Source organism: Rhinoderma darwinii, chromosome 5 (assembly GCF_050947455.1).
Source record: "Rhinoderma darwinii isolate aRhiDar2 chromosome 5, aRhiDar2.hap1, whole genome shotgun sequence".
Taxonomy (NCBI): domain Eukaryota; kingdom Metazoa; phylum Chordata; class Amphibia; order Anura; family Rhinodermatidae; genus Rhinoderma; species Rhinoderma darwinii.
In genome coordinates, this window is record NC_134691.1 from 147,684,414 (window position 1) to 147,701,716 (window position 17,303).

General features: G+C 44.8%; 1 protein-coding gene across 4 annotated transcripts in view; it reads right to left on the reverse strand.

Annotated features, from left to right (window-relative positions):
- Positions 1 to 17,303, reverse strand: part of PHACTR1 (phosphatase and actin regulator 1) — a 376,244-nt gene that overhangs the window by 263,839 nt on the left and 95,102 nt on the right. The window contains exon 1 of one of the 4 annotated variants that reach the window (XM_075826628.1): positions 7,070 to 7,141. The exons of the other annotated variants lie outside the window; for them this stretch is intronic. The gene's annotated coding sequence lies outside the window, so the exon portion shown is untranslated. Of the gene's footprint in view, positions 1 to 7,069; positions 7,142 to 17,303 lie in introns of those variants that run through there. 4 annotated transcript variants of the gene reach the window in all.

Here is a 17,303-nt window from a genome sequence, read left to right on the forward strand (position 1 = left end):
CTCCATATGCTTCCGATTTCACATGCTCCATCGGATGCTTTATTATAGAGATATTCTCCCCTAGTAGAATATCTCTGTAATATGATGTTGTATGGAGGAACTATACAGCGGCACATGTAGTGCCAACAGCTTTATACTATAGAGCTTTAGGGATTTGATGTGGGTCCTCACACTGTAGAGCTGCTGTAGTTGTCCCAGTGCTTGCCTCAGACATAGAGGGAACACTGTGGTCACTGGTGATTTCCTTTAAAGTATATTTTAACCTTAAAGGTACAATACTCCCAACAATATACACCTATTCTAGTCACCAAGAGCGGTGAGAAGCAAGATTGACTTCAAATCCTCAATTTAATGATTAATATATTGTTACCTGTCTTGTGTGTATATTTGTAGGTCATGTAGGGAAAAGTAATGCAGAAACAGATGATTCCAAAAGATATATTAATATGAGTGACTTATTCCTGTTATCTGGCAGTGTGTGCTAGATTTAGTGTAGCAGATGCCATTAAGTAGTAGCAATCTAACCTAGACCTTGTATATTTCACCTCAGTACTGCAACATAGGTCAAGCAAAGTACAATACGAGGTAAATTGCACCTACCCTTCCCTCACTTTTCGTCCCTAGTATAGCGTTCCTTGGGCTCATCAGAGGATATAATTTTGAGGACCCATCCTCCATCTGTAATGTCGGGGTAGGGAGACAGACAGGTGAGCCCTAATCTACCCGACACTCAGTCCCTGCCTACTTGCACGGCCCGTCCTAGGCGACGGCGTACAACTGGGCGACGGTCCCTACGCTCAATATGTGCACGACAGACAAACAGACAAGGGTACACAGAAGCTAAGGGAAATGGGGCAGTTGCCCACGGCAACACCGTGAGCAACAGGAGTAGTGAACGAGCCGAGTCAAACCAGGAGTGTACGAGGTACCAAACGCAGAGCAGGAGCGTAGTCAGTAAAGCCAGGGTCAAAATGAAGCAAGGCCAATAATAATAGCAGGAGCAGCAGAGCCAGGAAACAGGAAAGAATCACAGGCAAAGACAAGCAGGAAATGAAGGTATAAATAGACCGAGGGCGGGAGCTAGAACCATCTGGCCAGGATGTGATAGGTTCTCCCACTCCTGAGCCTACCAGCCTGAGTGGTAGCAGATCGAGTCACTCTATCAGACCTAGGAGCAGATGCAGACTGATTAACCACGGGCGTCGACACAGAAGCTGTGTCTGGCAGATCCTTTACACCATCAATACAAAACATGTGAAATGCAGAACATATAATCAGGTCAAATAGGTATTTGTGAAGCGACTTATAAGAAATATACCCTAGTGGCTAGTTATTGGCTCCAAAATGAGCTTCAAATAAGGTTGCCTTCTTCTGGACCTTTAGGGCCCAATATTGTGTCAAAGCCTGGGCCCACCAATGCATCCTCTGGTACTCTAGTGGACCAGTCTGACTCTATAACCTATACAACATATGGTTTAGCCTGAACACAGGGCACAGTAATCCTTGAAGATGATAATGTTGAATTTTAATTTCTTCATTTAGAAGGGGAAGCCCTGGTGGACATTTATCTTCCTCCTTACCGTGGCACCCTTTGTTGCTTTTCTGAAAATTTATTTATGAATTTATCTCAATTACAGATGATTAATGAATGGATTCTCATAGCCGACTACATGTATTTGTTTTTACTGCTGCCTACTGATTCTCACATGGCTACTGGCACACAGACTAATTGTGCCAGCAGTGGGCAGCAGGAGGCCTTTACACATTAATACTTTATTAAGTTACTCATTAAAAACTTTATACTATAGATGACATTGTGACGCTCCTAGCTTGTAACGCTTTAGATTGATGGAGCCAACTATATATTTCAGAATAGAGCCGCAGTGCTATAAATGCTTATTTAAAACTGTCAACAGCATATCACTTTATAGAAATCATGTTATTTAAGACGAAAGTCTATCTTGTAGTGCATCTATTTTTACACCGCAGTTTGTAGTAATAGCTTTCTAGATTGCCGATAATACGATAGTTTGAAGCTCTTGGACCATAGTGCAGAAAGTTCAAGGCTAATGGTTTCCACTGGCGTCGTGATATCCATCTTTAATTGATTCCTGTCAGATATGATAGATCCGTGTAGTAACGGACCCTAAAAGATCCCATGAACTTATAATAGGATCTGTTAGGTTTCCAGTTTTATATTTAACATTTAGATTAGTGTAGCAAACTATGTTATTCTCTGCCAGATTGGAGCCATGACCCCAGTGTGAACAGAGAACAGGCTCAACAATTATATAGTTTGGCACTGTATGCAATTATATGAGATATACATACACTATAAATAATATTTTACATTAGTTTGTATAGTACATTTATAGATTATTATGTATGATATCATGGTGCTGGTCTCTTAAAGAGGCTCTGTCACCAGATTATAAAATCCCTATCTCCTATTGAATGTGATCGGCGCTGCAATGTAGATAACAGCAAAGTTTTTTTTTTAAAAAACTATAATTTTTGCCCAAGTTATGAGCAATTTTAGATTTATGCAAATCAGCTTTTCAATGGACAACTGGGCGTGTTTTCTCGTTTTACCAACTGGGCGTGTATTTTGTTTTTACCAACTGGGCGTGTTTACTGGTTTTACCAACTGGGTGTTGTGAATAGAAGTGTATGACGCGGACAAATCAGCGTCATACACTTCTCATCGTTCCCACCCAGCTTCTTTCACTGCAGACACACAGCGTGACGTCACCGACAGGTCCTTCAACCTTGGCATTGGACAGAGAAGATACATTGGCTCCAGGCATCCGAGAGGGTAATATGTTCGTCTCTAGGGAGTTTACTATGCTTACCTGCACACGGTGATGCTGCTGCAGATTCAACTGTACCCTCTCGGACGCCTGGAGCCGATGTGTCTTCTCTCGTCCGACGCCAAGGTTGAAGGACCTGTGGGTGACGTCACGCTGTGTGTCTGCAGTGAAAGAAGCTGGGTGGGAACGATGAGGTCACCCACAGGTCCTTCAACCTTGGCGTCGGACGAGAGAAGACACATCGGCTCCAGGCGTCCGAGAGGGTACAGTTGAATCTGCAGCAGCATCACCGTGTGCAGGTAAGCATAGTAAACTCCCTAGAGACGAGAATATTACCCTCTCGGATGCCTGGAGCCGATGTATCTTCTCTATCCAACGCCAGGGTTGAAGGACCTGTGGGTGACGTCACGCTGTGTGTCTGCAGTGGAAGAAGCTGGGTGGGAACGATGAGAAGTGTATGACACTGATTTGTCAGCGTCATACACTTCTATTCACAACGCCCAGTTGGTAAAAACACAATACACGCCCAGTTGGTAAAACGAGAAAACACGCCCAGTTGTCCATTGAAAAGCTCATTTGTATAAATTTTAAATTGCTCATAACTTGGGCAAAAATGATAGTTTTAAAAAAAACAAAAAAAAACTTTGCTGTTTTATACATTGCAGCGCCGATCACATTCAATAGGAGATAGGGATTTTATAATCTGGTGACAGAGCCTCTATATATTTATTATATTTATTATAATGTCTCATCTGGGTAAGGCCATCTTTCCTTTTTGTATGGTTCTTGGTCAATAATATACATTCAGTTCAGATTACATTTACATGTTTATCTGTATAATGGGTGACTTTATTGGTTAGAGACCTAAGCTACCAGATATTTTGCGTAAGGATGTGATGCATGACACTCATTCCTAAGGTCTGCCCTAAGTGCTGTATTTAGAGGAGCCATGGCTGGATCAGGGTTGGTTGAAGCCCCAAAGTAAGAAATTTGGTCGGGGCCCACTACTCCCTAGCAGTGTTAATGCCCTTTTACATGGGCCAATGATCAGGGCAAACAAGTTTTCATATGAACGATCGTTCCCGATCAAACGCTTGTTCATCGGCTGATCGTATAGTTTATGCAGCAATAAATATTATGATTGTCAGCAGCCCATCTCCCTGTGTAAACAGGAAGATGTGCAGCCGACATTATCGCTGCACATGATGGCTCGTCCCCATACATTACTGATCATAACTACTTGTGAAAGGGGCAAACAAGCTTCCATCAATGGGCGGTCTCGTTGATCGGCACTCGTTTTCATAGCCAAAATTGGCCGGTGTAAAAGGGCCCGTACATTATATAATGTGTGGTTAACTCAGCTGGGCATACACATTAAATAATTGTTAGCAGATCAACATGACAGTAGCATGATCAACAGGACCTGATGGCAAGCCAATTTGTATGAGGCTGTCTCCTGGTGTTTGCTGTTGAGGGAAACAAGGTTTAATATGGTGGATTTTAACATGCCCGATTTGTTCTTCATTCAGCAGGTGTATCTTGCAGCTTCTATATCGTCTCTCCTTATTACAATAAATATGCATGCGCAGCCACCATATTTCTTCGAATTAGCATAGAGCTCCAATTAGTAATAAATATTAGAAAAACCTTCATAATCGACACTTTTTCAAAGATGAACTGTATATATAATAACTTATATCTTGTTGGTGGTACACTTTAAATCTTTTCAGTCCCATGACTTGTTGCTGGAAGAACTAGGGGCAACTAGGTGAAGGAAGCCCCTTGCAGTGGCATAGCTATATAGGTGCAGAGGTTTTGGTTGCACCTGGGCCATGGAGCCTGCAGGTTCCCAAAATTTCTTTGCCCCATATGTGGAAACCAGTGCTATAAATGACACGTGATAGTTGAGGGGCCCAAGAGCTTCAAGTTATACCTTGCTCTCCATTTAATTTAACCAGTTTTGTCTGGAATATTTTTTTAAAACTGACAGATCCTCTTTAAGGAGGAAATAGCACTGCCCCACTGAAACTCTTAGGGCTCGTCCACACGTAACAGAATTGCTTCGTATTTTGCATCCGGAATTGCAGACAGAAAATACGGAGCAGAATACGGTAGCAGAAGTGGGTGAGATTTAACAAATCTCATCCACACGCGGCGTAAAATTTCCGACCACAAATTCACCTGCTGTGCGTATTTTTCATACAGCAGTCAATTCCTGCTGCGGAATGTGGACTGAATTGCGTTTTCAGAGGAGATATCACCATCTCCCATCATTTAGAAATCGCCGCAAAACCCGCACCATTTTCTGCAGTAAAAAATGCAAGAAATAGTGCGGTTTTTACGCAGCAGTATTTCTGCAGATTTGTTGCAGAAATTTCTGTGACTGAAATTCTGTTCTATTCATCTGAATGGGGTTGTTTCTGCAGCAAACACATGGATTTCTTCACATTTCTGGAACAAATTTGCCATGAATTTACAGTAAAGTCATCATTTGCATTTAAGGCCCCATCCACATCACGATTCTTGGCCTGCGTTTCGGGAAAAGTATATGTTCCTTACCTAAAGAAAAAGATACACTGATATATACCTGACAGGACACTCCTTTGGCCTTCGTCAGGCTAATGGATCAAAAACGTGATGTGAACAGGGCCTAACCTACCAAGTACCAAAGTAAACAGTTTGTTTCGGATTCAGACTGGTATGTATAGCAGGAGCTGTAGTAAAATCTGGAGACTTTTTTGCCTATCTTTTATAATGGGGAATTTTTTTTATAACATACAGTATTAACTTCTGCCAACTTTTAAGACACACAGAAGAAACAATTGGCTAACAATCGCATAATGATCAGTCATGACTAACTCAAGTCCAGCAAAAAAGAAATCGCCTTTGCAGCTGAAGACTATGCCATGAAGCCTTTTGAATTTTCCCTTGTTGCAGAATTAATATGAATGATTGATTCAGGGAGTATCTTTATAATCCTCGATTTCCAAAATTCTGTTTACTTACCAAGTGTTTAGTACACATGCTTAATACCCTTAAGTCCAGGAGTCCATGATGAATTCTATTTGTAGTTAACACTAAAACTAATTAACCAAAATGAATTATTCATTAAAATGTGAACAATGGACTACAAAGCTAATTCATGACACGTCATTTATGTCCCAGCTGAAAGAGTCAGAGCAGCTCTCCGTCAGTAGCTATAGCTCCATGCATTAGCGGACTGCCTACTGCAATGCAGGCAAACTTCTACCTTTCACAGTAAGAAAAGACACATTTCAGACATCAACATGTTGCTGTTCACCTCCTAGGGTGATGTATACAATTTCCAGATTAAGCTTTTCTTCTACTTGGAACCTATGATCAAATCCGAAGAATAAATGTTTGTCTTTGTTATGCCCAGCAAGGCTCAGCTGATTTCTCCTCTTTGTTATTCGGCCAGCGCCAAACTTAACTCCCAAAAATAAATTGTTAGCCTTTACGAATGTATTCAGTGTAAACACACATTCACATTATGATCTGAGCGCTGCCTGGTGTTTTGGTCAGGTTACATATGGTCTGTATCCAAATACTAACAGGCAATTATTCTTAATTGTGATAAGTATACAATCAAATCCGTCTATCTCGAAAGAGCTAGATAGCGCTTAACCCAATGAATCATTTGAGTAATAATATGTCCCTGTCTAGTTTCCTATGGTACAAATCAACTATATAGAGTGGGAGTAAGAACAGATTTTCTCCTTGCTAAAGAGTTCTATTCTATATCCCATATAGTTCCGACATGGTGTACAGCCCCACATTGTGATGACCTACTAGTATGATGTCAGCATTGAAAGCCTTGTCAAGTGTATTTTGGGCACAATAATGCAAGAATTGCCGTAGAATGTGCAAAGCTGATTGGTAGTTTCTTGCTAATGTGTATAGACAGGCGTTCATTCTACACAGCGATGACGCACAGCACTGAAGCATTGGTTATTTTTAACCGTTACTGAAAGAAAAGAAAATCAGCCTGCCTGTCATAGATTAACCATAAAGCGGATACATTTCCAATTATGGCACATGTTGCTATTGTGTAATTTTTCAGTAAACTAAATAATACAAAAAAGAAGTTAACTTTTCCATGCACCATGTCCAAATTTTTGTTTTTATAATAGTTTGATATGCCATCAGCTAGTCCATCTGTATATGGCATAATGCCCTGTATAGGTCTTGCAAAACACAGGCCAATTTCAAAGCTTAATGGAATGAAACTAAGTATTTACCTGAGATGATTTCCCAACAGGTCTCTAGTCATGACTGGTAAATAGTTCCTTAGACCGGTATGAGGAGGAAGCTGGAGTGAAGAGCAGAAAACATGGTAAGCTGTTCCTGATCAACGCTCTGATCTTTCTGCAATCCCTGCAGAGCTGCAGCACAATCCTGGCTGGCTGTCACTGCCTTCATTCAGGCAAAGGTACTGGCTGCCGAGCATTCAAGTTGGGAGCATTTTAATTATCACCAAGTACTGGATATCACATTCACTGTTGCTCTCAGAGAATGATGTGCCAATTGAAATCAACTGCTAGAATTATTTGATAATGAAATAGCAGCAATACTTTTTCTATCAGGTTTTGGTAATGGTCAAAGCTTTAAAAAGGACCTGTCACTAGGTCATATAAGATGAACTGGTTAACTGACCTGAATAGTGCTGCCTCCCTAATTCCAGCGCTGATTTTTTTTTTCCTCCTATATGCGCTAATTTTCTGAAGTTAGCCAACAGGGTGGAGTTAGCTTCCCTGCCTCTGATGCTGACCAATCAGTGTGAGGCAGTTTGAGGGTAGTTGACACCCTGTTGGCTAACTACAGAAAATTAGCACATAGGGAGCAAACACATGAGTGGGCCCTATCTCTGGAACATGGGGGGAAGGCCAGGAAAAATTCTTCATTGGCCATGCCGCCCAACGAGTAGGACAACCCATCCTAGTTTTGGATGACATTGCACACATGCACAATGTCTTCTAAATAGTTAGCTGATATCTGTTTATTCACACTTTTATAGTCAGTTAACTTTATAGAATTCCACTGCATGGTGCCTCTGTAGGGCTCCAAATTATGGAGGTATTTTTCCCTAGAAGCATTGCATCAGATGAAGCATGGCACATATGCCTCTGTATGAATTCAGAGGACTGTGTGGGTAAAGTAGTCCCCACTATCATATAATCTACTATCATACAGAGTACAATTAAATCAATAGTGTAAGCGAATGTAAGAAACTTTCTAATATATTTTATTACCAAAAAATGCCCTTTTCTCCACTTATCAGGCTCCCCCTCTCCATCCTAAGTGTTCACTCACTCTGAGAAGTGCCTAGGGTGGCGCCTTGTATGGGGGGGCACCAGGTAAAGGTAGTAAAAATGCCATATTATTTTCTTCTGTCTGCAGCTCCACTAATCAGTGCACAACCTGCTCTGACACACAGCCGCACTGCCACTGGGGATTAACGAAGGGATGCCTCACCCTCCCTGCTCTGAACCTGTCCTCTAGAGAAAGATTAGAGCTTTAATATGTAAGTATAGTTAGTACTTACACAAATTTTGAAGAACAGTACAGGGGGGAAGCGGAGGACATGGGTCGCTGAATCCTTGTAACTCGCTGCAATGCACTGGCACAATCCACCCAGGATAACAGTGGATCAAGGTAAAAAGAAACCTTGAGAACTGTCTTTGGGGCAGTAAGTTAGAGCTGCAGTGTGTCACATTGGGTACGTGGACCCACTGGGCCGTACCGCCTTGACGGTATGGCAGCTGGCCAACAGGACACAGGTCACAGTCTATAGTTCGTATAGTGTACCTGTGGAAGCTCAGATAGTAGCAAGACAGGCTCGGCAGGGACTAAGCAGCAGGCAGGCAGCAGGCAGGCGCCAGGCATAGAGTATAAGGACAGGCGTGGTACTCGGCACAACACGACTTCAGCTCAGCATGGCACTTGACCAGGATAGCACGGGATTGCAGGTTACAGGCAGAAGGAACTGGAAACACTGGGAACTGGAAAACACTAGGAGACCATTTGCTTAGACAAACTTAAGGTAGGACAACAACACACAGGCAAGGCAGGAAGGGGCTGGGCCCCTCTTATAGTCCAGGGTGCTCATGGGCTAATTTTGACTTAAACTCAGGTGCGTGCGCTGGCCCTTTAAGAGCGGGCACGACCGTGCGCGCGCACTCTACGGGACCCGGCCGAGGTAAGCGGAAGTGAGCACTGGCTTCTCCTGGGGAGGAGGCTGAGGCTAGCACTCGCAGATCCATGGCTGCGGCCGTCAGGAGGTGAGTGAGCCTGACAGCCCGCGGCCATGGGCATGACACAGTGTATATAGTCCAGTGTAACTCTATATGGCTCATGCTCATTCCTCTTCATCGATTATCAATGATGTGTCAGATTCTTGCTTTAGGCTGTGTTCACAAGACTCTGCGAATTTGCGATTTCTGCCACGATTTTTTAATAGTTGCAATATTTCGAAGATGCAGCAAAAAATGCAAATTCACTGGGATTTGAGAACACAGCCTTATATGTGTAAAGGATCTGCCAGGCACAACTTCTGTGTATACGCCCATAGGTAATCAGTCTGCACCTGAGTCTATGTCTCTGAGACTGACTCCATCTTCCACCACTCAGGATGGCAGGCTTAGGAGTGGGAGAACCTATCGCAGCCTGGCCAGACGGAGCTAGCTCCCGCCCTCTGTCTATTTATACCTGCCTTTCCTGTTCCTCCTTTGCTTGTGATTCTTCTCGTGTGGTTTCCTGGCCCAGCTACAGCTTCTAATTATTTGATCCTGCTCCATACTGACCCTGGCTTACTGACTACTCTCCTGCTCTGCGTTTGGTACCTCGTGCACTCCTGGTTTGACTCGGCTCGTTCACCACTCTTGTTGCTCACGGTGTTGCCGTGGGTAACTGCCCCTTTCCCTTTGCTTTGTGTTCCCTTGTCTGTTGGTCTCGTGCACTTACTAAGCGTAGGGACCGCCGCCCAGTTGTACCCCGTCGCCTAGGGCGGGTCGTTGCAAGTAGGCAGGGACAGAGTGGCGGGTAGATTAGGGCTCACTTGTCCGTTTCCCTACCCCCATCATTACATAATCACAAGCCCATATACCTAGTCTACCCTGCTCCCTGACACTACTATGGACCCCCTTGAGACCCTGGCTCAGCAAATGCAGGGTCTCTCCCTACAGGTCCAGGCCCTGGCTCAGAGGGTCAACCAGCCTGACGCTACCATGGTAGTGCCCCTCACCTCACCTCTTGAACCCCACCTTAAGTTGCCTGACCGGTTCTCAGGGGACCGGAGGACTTTTCTCTCCTTTCGGGAGAGTTGTAGGCTCTACTTTCGCTTAAAGCCTCATTCCTCAGGTTCTGAGAGCCAGCGGGTGGGTATAATTATGTCCCGGCTCCAGGAAGGGCCCCAAGAGTGGGCCTTCTCCTTGGCTCCTGACGCCCCTGAACTTTCCTCCGTTGATCGTTTCTTTTCTGCTCTCTGACTCATTTATGACGAGACTGACAGCACTGCCTTTGCCGAGAGTCAGCTGGTGACCTTACGTCAGGGTAAGAGACCTGTTGAGGAGTATTGTTCTGACTTTAGGAAGTGGTGCGTAGCTTCTCGGTGGAATGACCCTGCCTTAAGGTGCCAGTTTAGGTTGGGTCTGTCGAACGCCCTGAAAGACCTGCTAGTTAGCTATCCCTCTTCTGACTCCCTAGACCAGGTTATGGCTTTAGCGGTACGACTTGACCGACGTCTCAGGGAACGACAGCTTGAATGTTTTTCTGTTTTCCCCTCTGACTCCCCCATGATGCCTCCCGAGGTCCCGTTGCTTCGCTCTTCCACGGAAGACTCGGAGGTACCTATGCAACTCGGGGCCTCCGTGTCCCCCCGACAACGTAGAGAGTTCCGCAGGAAGAATGGTCTCTGCTTCTATTGTGGGGATGACAAGCATCAAGTGAACACCTGTCCTAGGTGTAAGAATAAGCAGCCGGAAAACTTCTGAGCCTAAGTGATCATCGGGGAGGTCACTTGGGCGCACAGGTATTTCCCGTAAATATGAAACGTAAAAAAATCTTGCTTCCCTTTCAGGTCTCTTTTGGTGGTAGGTCTGCTACCGGCAGTGCCTTCGTGGATTCAGGGTCTTCTGCTAATATCATGTCTGTGGAATTTGCTATGTCTCTAGCTATGCCTTTGATTGATTTGCCTAAACCTGTCCCGGTAGTGGGTATCGACTCCACTCCTCTTGCTAATGGTTATTTTACACAGCATACCCCTGTTTTCGAACTCCTTGTTGGCTCCATGCATTTGGAGCAGTGCTCCGTACTGTTGATGCAGGGATTATCGTCCGATTTGGTTTTAGGCCTTCCCTGGTTGCAGTTGCATAATCCCACGTTTGACTGGAATACTGGGGAGCTTACCAAATGGGGTAATGAATGCTTGAAGTCATGTTTTTCTGTTAATTCTATTTCTCCCCCTGAGGAGGTGAACACGCTACCTGAGTTTGTTCAGGACTTCGCTGATGTTTTCTCTAAGGAGGCCTCCGAAGTGTTACCTCCTCATAGAGAATATGATTGCGCTATCGAATTGGTACCAGGAGCTAAGCTTCCTAAGGGTAGGATATTTAATCTTTCTTGTCCCGAACGTGAAGCCATGAGAGAGTATATCCAGGAATGCCTGGCCAAGGGTTACATTCGCCCCTCTACTTCTCCGGTAGGTGCTGGCTTCTTCTTCGTAGGGAAGAAGGATGGTGGTCTTAGGCCATGCATTGACTACCGTAACTTGAATAAGGTCACTTTAAGGAACCAGTATCCCCTTCCTTTGATTCCTGATCTCTTTAATCAGGTTCAGGGGGCCCAATGGTTCTCTAAGTTTAATCTACGGGGGGCGTATAACCTTATCCGCATCAAAGAGGGGGATGAGTGGAAGACTGCGTTTAACACGCCCGAAGTTCATTTCGAATACCTCGTCATGCCCTTTGGGTTGTGTAATGCTCCTGCGGTCTTCCAGAATTTCATAAATGAGATTTTGAGAGATTACCTGGGGGTATTTCTTGTAGTGTACCTTGATGACATACTGGTGTTTTCCAAGGACTGGTCCTCCCACATTGAGCATGTCAGGAAGGTGCTCCAGGTCCTTCGGGAAAACAAACTGTTTGCGAAAACCGAAAAATGTGTGTTTGGGGTACAGGAGATACCATTTTTGGGTCAAATCCTCACTCCTCATGAATTCCGCATGGACCCCGCCAAGGTCCAGGCTGTGGCGGAATGGGTCCAACCTGCCTCCCTGAAGGCGTTACAGTGTTTTTTGGGGTTCGCTAATTATTACAGGAGATTTATTGCTAACTTTTCGGTCATCGCTAAGCCTCTTACGGACCTCACTCGCAAAGGTGCTGATCTCCTCCACTGGCCTCCTGAGGCTGTCCAGGCTTTTGAGGTCCTTAAGAAGTGCTTTATCTCGGCCCCGGTGCTGGTTCAGCCCAACCAAATGGAGCCATTTATCGTGGAAGTTGACGCATCCGAGGTGGGAGTGGGGGCTGTCTTGTCCCAGGGTACCAGGTCCCTCACCCATCTCCGTCCCTGTGCCTACTTCTCCAGGAAGTTTTCGCCCACTGAGAGTAACTATGATATTGGCAACCGTGAACTCTTAGCCATTAAATGGGCATTTGAAGAGTGGCGCCACTTCCTGGAGGGGGCTAGGCACCAGGTAACGGTCCTTACCGACCACAAGAATCTGGTTTTCCTAGAATCTGCCCGGAGGCTAAACCCGAGACAAGCTCGATGGGCGCTATTTTTTACCAGATTCAACTTTTTGGTTACCTATAGGGCTGGGTCTAAAAATATTAAGGCCGATGCACTGTCGCGTAGGTTCATGGCCAGTCCTCCTTCGGAGGAAGATACTGCTTGTATTTTGCCTCCTTGTATAATCATTTCTTCTATTGATTCTGATTTAGTCTCTGAAATTGCGGCTGATCAAGGTTCAGCTCCCGGGAACCTTCCTGAGGACAAGCTGTTTGTTCCCCTGCAATACCGGCTAAGGGTACTTAGGGAAAATCATGACTCCGCACTATCTGGTCATCCAGGCATCCTGGGTACCAAACACCTCATTGCCAGAAACTATTGGTGGCCTGGGTTGCCTAAAGACGTTAAGGCCTACGTTGCCGCTTGTGAGGTTTGTGCTAGGTCCAAGACTCCCAGGTCCCGACCAGCGGGCTTACTACGTTCTTTGCCCATTCCCCAGAGACCTTGGACCCATATCTCCATGGATTTTATCACCGATTTGCCTCCATCTCAAGGCAAGTCGGTGGTGTGGGTGGTAGTAGACCGCTTCAGTAAGATGTGCCACTTTGTGCCCCTCAAGAAGCTACCCAACTCCAAGACGTTAGCTACCTTGTTTGTCAAACACATCCTGCGTCTCCATGGGGTCCCTGTCAATATTGTTTCGGACAGAGGGGTACAATTTGTTTCATTGTTTTGGAGAGCCTTCTGTAAAAAGTTGGAGATTGATTTGTCCTTCTCCTCTGCCTTCCATCCTGAAACTAATGGCCAAACTGAGAGGACTAATCAATCTCTAGAACAATATTCATTCCCCTCGCCAAATTTTCCCTTAATAACCGGGTCAGTAACTCGTCAGGGGTCTCCCCCTTTTTCTGTAATTTTGGGTTTAATCCACGGTTCTCCTCCGTTTCACCTGGTAGTTCCAACAATCCCGAGGTAGAGGTCGTTCATCGGGAACTGTGCACAGTCTGGGCCCAGGTTCAGAAGAACCTAGAGGCGTCCCAGAGCGTACAAAAAACTCAGGCTGATAGAAGACGTTCTGCTAACCCCTTGTTTATGGTCGGGGATCTGGTGTGGTTATCGTCTAGGAACTTGCGCCTTAAGGTCTCGTCCAAGAAGTTTGCTCCCCGGTTTATTGGGCCGTATAAGGTCATTGAAGTCCTCAATCCTGTCTCCTTCCGACTGGAGTTGCCCCCATCTTTTCGAATACACGACGTGTTTCATGCCTCCCTCCTTAAACGCTGCTCCCCGTCCTTGGCTCCCTCGAGGAAACCTCCTGTTCCCGTTCTTACCCCTGAGGGGGTGGAATTCGAGGTGGCCAAGATTGTGGACAGCAAGATGGTCCAAGGCTCCCTCCAGTACCTGGTCCATTGGAGAGGATACGGGCCTGAGGAGAGGACTCGGGTACCCGCCCGGGATGTTCACGCTGGGGTATTGGTCAGGAAGTTCCACCTTCGTTTCCCCAATAAACCAGGTCCACTTAGAAAGGGTCCGGTGGCCCCTCATAAAAGGGGGGGTACTGTAAAGGATCTGCCAGGCACAACTTCTGTGTATACGCCCATAGGTAATCAGTCTGCACCTGAGTCTATGTCTCTGAGACTGACTCCATCTTCCACCACTCAGGATGGCAGGCTTAGGAGTGGGAGAACCTATCGCAGCCTGGCCAGACGGAGCTAGCTCCCGCCCTCTGTCTATTTATACCTGCCTTTCCTGTTCCTCCTTTGCGTGTGATTCTTCTCGTGTGGTTTCCTGGCCCAGCTACAGCTTCTAATTATTTGATCCTGCTCCATACTGACCCTGGCTTACTGACTACTCTCCTGCTCTGCGTTTGGTACCTTGTGCACTCCTGGTTTGACTCGGCTCGTTCACCACTCTTGTTGCTCACGGTGTTGCCGTGGGTAACTGCCCCTTTTCCTTTGCTTTGTGTTCCCTTGTCTGTTTGTCTCGTGCACTTACTGAGCGTAGGGACCGCCGCCCAGTTGTACCCCGTCGCCTAGGGCGGGTCGTTGCAAGTAGGCAGGGACAGAGTGGCGGGTAGATTAGGGCTCACTTGTCCCTTTCCCTACCCCCATCATTACAATATGACTGCTCTTTATATAATGTCAGTGCTGGGACCTGGCAGTGACAGGTCATGTGCTGTATGGTCTAGGTTTAATAATTCCCCTAAAAGTGATGAATGGTATAAACACTGCAGACATGCTGCGGATTTGTGGTACAGATTTTGCACTACAAATCTGCAGCAAATTATAGTACAATACATGCAAATGGTGTTTTCAAAACCCCATCCACATGTAGTGGAAACATTTCACACTGAAAAATTTGCACGCTGCGGATTTTCAAGTCCACAGCATGCTCATTATATTGCAAAATGCAGTGGATTTTCACCTCGGATTTCACCCCATCAATGTATAGGATGAAATCCACTGTGAATCCTCAGCACAATCCACAGCGGAATCCACAACGCGATATTGACTGTGATGTGCTGGGAAAGCATAGATGCCTGTGCAGAAGCAATTTATAGCTAGAAGAAGTCAGCATGGCGGTCTGGGCTGGATTGAAAAGACTTGGAAAGCGAACGACTACAATCAGAGACTGTGTCAACTGTGAGTCACTGGGCTTGTTGATTCTTATTTTGATGGTGTCTGATTATTTTACGAATTAATCCAGTCCGCACTGCCATAATATTCTGCAGACCGGCTGTGTGGTATCTGACCACTTTACTATTACTGTATTCAGTCTCAGTATGGTGGTTATATTTGTATTCATGTAGTGTTTTTTATTTAGCAACAGTATGTTGGTGTTATCCAGTCACTGTATGGCGGTGTTACGCAGTCACGGTATGGCGCTGTTATCCAGTCATGGTATTATTCAGTAACTGTATGGTGGTATTATTAAAGAGTTTTCCAGTAATAAGAAATTGATGACCTATCCTCAGGATAGGCAATCAATATCAGATCGGTGTGGTCCGGCACCCGATACCTCCGCCGATCAGCTGTTTTGAAGGGGCCGCGGCGCCCATGCATGCGCTGCTTCCTCTTAATTTCTTGAGCACCGTGGCTCCTTCAAAATAGCTGATCGGCTGAGGTGCTGGGAGTCAGACCCCCACTAATCTAATATTGATGGCCTATCCTGAGGATAACCCCCTTAGATCACGGTATGGTAGTACTATTAAGTAAGAGTATGGTGGTATTATTAAGTCACTGTACGGTGGTGTTATCCAGTGGCGGTATTGTGGCAATATTCAGTAACTTTATGGTGGTATTATTTAGTCCCTATATTTATGATTATTTAAGGGTTAGGGTCAATCTTTGTATACAGATTCCAGATTCTGGTACATCAGAGAGGACCTGTATTTCCTAATAGAGCACATTACTCTTGGGGAACACAATGATAAACAATAGTTTTATTGCTCATCTTCTCCTTCATTGACACTGGATAATTATCATTGCGCTTGCTCAGAAATTAGCGAATCATGATGTCAATTGGTGAGTGTAAATAGGCCATTAAGGGTGTACGATTTTTAGCAGTGCCGGCTTTTACAGGTGAGCACATGGTTTTAATGTGTTTCACCTGTACAAGCCGTATGAGCGAAAACGGCTGCAAAACCACATGTGATTTTGCTGTGCAGTTCTTGACCGCGTGGCACACTACTGACTCATGAGGATGAAATTTGGCTCAGGGCCAAGGGCAGCATGAGCTATAAATACAGTTCTGGGATACGGTTACAGCTGCCCATAGAAGTCTATGGAGGGGGGAGGAGAGCATAATGAGAGAGATACACACAGATGCTGCAGCTGCTCATAGTAAGAGTTCTTACCCCAATGCTTGATTTATAGCTACACTTCTCATTACTGCTGTATGATGCCCTCCATGTTGCTGCTTCTATATATGTGTGATAGATAGAGGTAAGAGAGCAGGATGTTCTCATCTCTTTGTGTGCAGCATATAGAAGACATGATAGCAGTTAGGCTCCACCCACTATCTCAGAGAAAACAGAGAATTAGCGATAGAGACTGCAGTGGGGAAAAGTGCTAAAAAAAAAGCAAAACACAAAAAATACAAGTCATATAATGGTCAAAAATAGTGTTAGTACTCATACACACACATATGACAGCTTATTCTGAAAAGTCTCCTGAAATGACAGGTACGCTTTAAGTTAATACCACCATACAGTGCTCTAATTATACCAACATGCAGTGACCAAAATAATGTAATCTATTAACAGTGCTATACAATGTCTAACTAATATACAATTAATGTTAAGATTTGTGGTGCCAGGCCATCAGTGTTGGCTGGCTCTGTCTCTGAGTGCAGTATTACGCCACTGTTCAATCTGGAGCTTGTATGGATCCATAAAACAGCCGTGTGAATGAGGCCTAAGAGTGAGTAGTATTGACATTTTAGAAGATGATTAAAATAAAATCGTTTTTAGAAGGAAAGTTATACTTTGTGGACTACTGTGCATTTTTATGCTGCGCCACTTCCAATACATGATTTATAGTTATGGAAAAATTATAAAACAATCTGGACAATACAGGCAGTTCTATCAGTTTTCTACATATTACAGTGTTATAGTTTGGGAGATGAATGAAATTTATAAACAGGGCAATAGATGAAAATACATTGTAAAAATGTCCATATTTTTCTTAGTTTAGGTGAAAAATATCTATTCACATCAAAAGTAAATGCTGTATTTGACGTCAGATGGCATTA